The 5,172-nt window shown below is 46.9% G+C and overlaps 1 long non-coding RNA gene across 1 annotated transcript in view; it reads left to right on the top strand.

Annotated features, from left to right (window-relative positions):
- The window catches only part of LOC112400503 (uncharacterized), a 61,347-nt gene extending 57,087 nt beyond the window's left edge, over window positions 1–4,260 (top strand). Inside the window, exon 3 of the long non-coding RNA XR_003003414.1 lies at window positions 2,707–4,260. This is a non-coding gene — a long non-coding RNA (uncharacterized LOC112400503). The remainder of the gene's footprint in view (window positions 1–2,706) is intronic.
- The last annotated feature ends 912 nt before the right edge of the window (window positions 4,261–5,172 follow it).

Raw genomic sequence — 5,172 nt, 5'->3', positions numbered from 1 at the left:
TACAGCTTTGACTGGACTAATAACATGTGCGAACGACTTGCTCCAGGCCCAGGGCTCGTCTTTGTGTGCTGTGTCAGCTGAGGAATGCTCCTGTGTTTTGACAACCATGAGGGCCCAGTGGGTGGAGGGGTCGCAGGACAGAGCCCCTCTGTGTGCCCGCCAGGCACCGGGAGGCCCTTCTCACTGCTCCCCTTTTCTGACTCTTTGGAATCCCTTCAGGACGGTGCCTGGACCTAAAAGCAGGCTCTTTCCAGCTCTAAAACCCTGGGACTCCTTTTCTGCTCAGAGGGAAGGCAATGGCCTGTGCTGGGCCTCAAAGTACACATATTATTTCCTACACGGCCCGCAGGTTGCAGGCGGCTTTCCTCCCTCTTTCCCTCTCGCATGGGGCCACTTCAGCCTCTTCCCAGCCCCAAATGGGAGGCAGGACCTCAAAGCTCCGTGCAGCTCACCTGCGCTTTGAACTCCCCTACCCAAGCGACTGATCTGGGCAATGGCTCTGTCTCCACATGGCGGGCCCCGGGATCACAAGGAGCTGTTCCAGCCTAGCTGAAACAGGCCACCTACAGCAAACACCTGGCACTCCCGGCCAGCCTGAGACACTAAGGGGCAGTCCCAGATGATGAGGTTAGAATACAGGACGCCCACACCCCAGCTATCCTCCGCGATGCACACACACACGCATTTCGAAGCTTGCCAGAGACCAAGCTGCTGCCCCCGGAGGCGCTGTGGTTTGGTTTGGTTTGAATTGTGAAGCATGTGAGTTTTTCAGCAATCGTTTCTCAAAGTATACCGATTATGAGTTTAATAAAATTGTCATTATTTAGCCACAGATTTCATAGTGGAGCCCAGCAGTTAAAACACGCTGAACGATGGTCTCTCTTAAAGGCACATCCTCGTGCACCAAGTGCCCAAAAGAAACACATCAATATACCTTTTCCAGACTGTCATTTATTTGTGTAAATTGAGCATAAAAAGCTGAGACCATTGCATTCTTCTGCCAAAGTCTGTTGCCTTTAACTGTTTTAAATACTTTTGGAAGTTAAACCTTTAATCAAAGTGGTTTCTTTGCTCTCTGAAAAGAGCAGAGGAATTAGGAGAACAGGCTGTAATGTGTAAGCAACAGCCAGCCCTCTGCCCAGAAACCTTCTGACAGGCAGGACCCTGCACAAGTGGCGGGAACAGCAGAGGAGTGGGAACCTGGCTGAACGGAGGCCAGGAGGACAGGGGCTAGGGCAATCACTGATGAATGTTAGCATCTCCAAAACATGGTTTAAAAGCAGGTGAGAGGAACATTTATAGTTCTGTCTTAAAGAAAAACAACCTGACAAAATTGAACCCAAGTTAAATTAACGAATTTCAAGGGAACGTTTCTCCCACACCAGTTAATCTGATGGTACCGGTCAGTGGTCTCTGATGTGCTGACACTGGCGTGCTACACATCTTTTAACTGAGATGTTTGAACTCAAAAAGTCTTCAATGGTAGTCTGCTGTGTGAAGAGCTTTGCATTCAGTGAGTCTCAATCCTTCTTTCTCCAAACGGACAGTTTGGATCAGATGTGGACGGAACCAGATGAAGACATCATCCTACCCTCCTTCCCTAGAATCAGACCCTGTGTTCATCAGCTCAGGTCACCATAACAACTCATCACAGATGGGGTGGCCTAAACAACAGACACTAATTTCTCACCATTCTGGAGGCTGGAAATCCAAGGTCAACGTGCCTGCAGATTCAGTTCCTGGCAAAAGCCCTCTTCCTGGCTGGCATACGCCATGTTCTACCTGTGTCCTCACATGGCAAAGAGAGAGCTCTGGTGTCTCTTCCTCTTCTTATAAGGGCACCCATCCCATCACAGGGGCCCCATCCTCATGACCTCACCTAACTCTTATCCCTTCCCAAAGGCCCCACCTCCTAATACCATCACATTCAGGGTCAGGGCTTCGACATATGAATGTGGGGGGCACAAACATTCAGCCCATAACTGACCCTGGGCATGGCTATCCAGGCACCCCACCCTCAAGACTCCACCCGACCTGTGTCCCCGAGTGCTTTCCTGATAGAATGCCTTACCTGGCCCATCCAGGACTTAGTGTTTTGTATCACAGCCACCAGTTCCTGTCCAGTCTTCTCCACTATAATCAAGAGGAATCCTGCCGCCCACTAGGTCCCCAGGACCCTCAGAGAGCTGACTCCACTCACCAAGCCCCAACCTCATGGCCCACGCTGGTCCAGAGCCTTCTCACTGTTTCTGTGAGTTCCTGGATGCAATTCCTCATGCCCTGACCACACATATGCTCTCTCTTCTGACCTCGCAAGTCCCTAAGAGCAAAGTGGGGCTCGACACTGCTTTCCCCACAGTGTGTCCCGTACGTTTGCAGACCACACTGCAGTTTATCTCAGAGCCATCTACCTCTGACCAACTCCACTCAGCTGTCCCCGCTTCCTCTCTAAGTATCTCCTCCCACTTGGAAAAAATTGTTCTTCTCTAGTGCAGACCAGTTCTGCCAATACTCAGGTTTCTGGGTGTCCCAACCATGACCCTAAACAAGTTCACCCAGGAGTTTTCGCCCAAAGACTAAGTGTCTCCCTATGAAGGACTTTCAGATCACCTGCTAAGAGAATAAAAGATGTTTTCATTATACGTGTCAACTTTAGACTTGCTCCATCTTACCTCTTCTACACTTTTTCTATTTTTCCACTTTTAGATGAAGAATCGTAAATATGAGAATTGTGTGTCATGTGGAAAAGTGGAATGGCCAGATCCCTGAAGGGCTGAACTCAAGACCAGCCAGCCAACCACTGTTACCCCATAGGACCTTGGGAACATTCAGGCACAGAAATGACCAGCTCACGCGGCCAAGGGGTAAGACTAGTTTACAAGGGTGCCAAGCAGGCCCTTTGTCCCTTGGGGCTAAATTCCAGATTAGAAATGGATCAAGGGCAGCCAGCCCCTCATCCCCTTATCCCTAGGCCATCACATTGCATTGTGCCTCTCTAGCATGGGTGCAAATAGACAAGGACATGGAAAAGAGTCAGCTCCCTGTCCCCTGGGGCCTGACTAAGATACCACCACTACCCAGCCCATGCTCAGGGCCTGCCGGGAACCCAAGGTGGGAAATCTGTCAGTGTATTACTAGCCACATGGGAGGAAAGAATATGAAAAAAAGAGCGTGGCCTGGTAAGACTACATCATGGCAAGGAGAAGGGACGCAGGAGGGCCAATAAGACCCAGGCTCACCTCCTGTTCTAGATAAGACCTTTTTTCCCACCACTATAAACTCTAATTTCACTTCTCTCCAGAATGTACTTGTCCATGAGCCCAACCCCAAAAGTGGAATCGTGGCCAATTCTCTCACCTTGTGAGAGAGGCTAGGTACCTCTCTACTGCCTTCTAAATAGTCTCCCAAACACCACCCATGACCACACAGGCATCCTTAGTGACAGCACTGACCACAGCCTCACACTGTAGGGCTCCCTGGAGGGCTGCAAGGCTTGCCCCAAAGGCAAACCATGCAGGTGTCCCACTTCCACAAAGATCCAGGAAGTCTAGAAGGAGATCTGTGAATAAAGCCAGGGTCATTCTTCAGAGAAGAAAAAGCAAAGGGCCAGAAAATGACAGGGCTTTCCAGAAGCTGAGCAGCTGAGAAGAGGCAGAGCCAGAATTCAACCTCATGGGTTCAAAGACTATTCCATGAGTAATATTAAAATATATATTATTAAGAAAAAAATATATCTTATTAACAAAAAAATGAAATACTTAGGTATAGATCTAACAAAACTGTACAAGATCTAAGTCAGGAAAACAACAAAATTCTGATTAAAAAAATTCAAAGAAGATCTAAGTAGATGGAGAGATATTTCATGTTCATGGATAGGAAGACATGATATTGTCAAGATGTCAGTTCTTCCCAACTTGATCTGTAGATTCATTGTAGTTCCAATAAAAAAAACACCAGCAGTTATTTTGTCAGTGTTGACAAATTGATTCTAAAGTTTACATGGAAAGGCAAAACACGCAGAATAACCAACACAATTGATGGAAAACAAAGTCTGTGGACTGACATCACTCAACTTCAAGATTTACTCTAGAGCTGCAGTTATCGAGACAGCACAGTATTGGTGAGAGAATGGACAAATAAGTGGAACAGGATAGAAAGCATGAAAGTAGACCCACGTAAATATAGTTAGCTGATCTCAGACAAAGGAGCAAAGGCAATTCAATGGAGAAAGGATATTCTTTTCAACAAACGGTGCTGGCACAACCGGACATCCATGTTAAAACAAACAAACAAAACTAGACACAACCTTACACCCTTCACAAAAACTTAACTTGAAATGGATCATAGACCTAAATGTAAACCCCAAAACTATAAAACTCCTGGAAGGGCTTCCCTGGGCTTCCCTGGTGGCGCAGTGGTTGAGAGTCCGCCTGCCGATGCAGGGGACGTGGGTTCGTGCCCCAGTCCGGGAGGATCCCACATGCCGCGGAGCGGCTGGGCCCGTGAGCCATGGCCGCTGAGCCTGCGCGTCCGGAGCCTGTGCTCCGCGACGGGAGAGGCCGCAACAGTGAGAGGCCCGCGTACCGCAAAAAAAAAAAAAAAAAAAAAACTCCTGGAAGATAACATAGGATAAAATCTAGATGACCTTTGATTTGGCAGTGACTTTTTAGACATGACACCAAAGATATGACACCCTGAAAGAAAAAACTAAAAAGTTGTACTTCATTAAAATTTAAAACTTGTGTGGAAGATGTTGTTAAAAGAATGAAAAGACAAGCCACAGATGGTGAGAAAATATTTGCAAAACATGTATCTGATAAAGGACTGATAGCCAAAGTAACTCCGAAAACTCAGCAATAAGAAAACAACAACCAAATTCAAGATCTGAACAGATATCTCACCGAAGAAGATTTATGAATGATTAATTAGCATATAAAGATGCTAATATCTTTATTAGCATATAAAGATGCTAATATCTTTAATATCTAATATCTAATGCATCATATATCAGTAGGGAATTGCAAATTAAAACCATGAGATACCACTATACATCTACTGGAACGGCCAAAATCCGAAACACCAACACCAACGGCTGGCGAGGTTGTGGAGCAACAGGAACTCTCTTTCGTCACTGGAGGGAAAGTAAAATGCTGCGGTCCACTTCGGAGGACA

Source organism: Neophocaena asiaeorientalis, unplaced genomic scaffold (assembly GCF_003031525.2).
Source record: "Neophocaena asiaeorientalis asiaeorientalis breed wild unplaced genomic scaffold, Neophocaena_asiaeorientalis_V1.1 scaffold137, whole genome shotgun sequence".
Classification (NCBI taxonomy): domain Eukaryota; kingdom Metazoa; phylum Chordata; class Mammalia; order Artiodactyla; family Phocoenidae; genus Neophocaena; species Neophocaena asiaeorientalis.
Note: the sequence above shows the minus strand (reverse complement) of the source record. Positions and strands in the feature narration are given on the sequence as shown.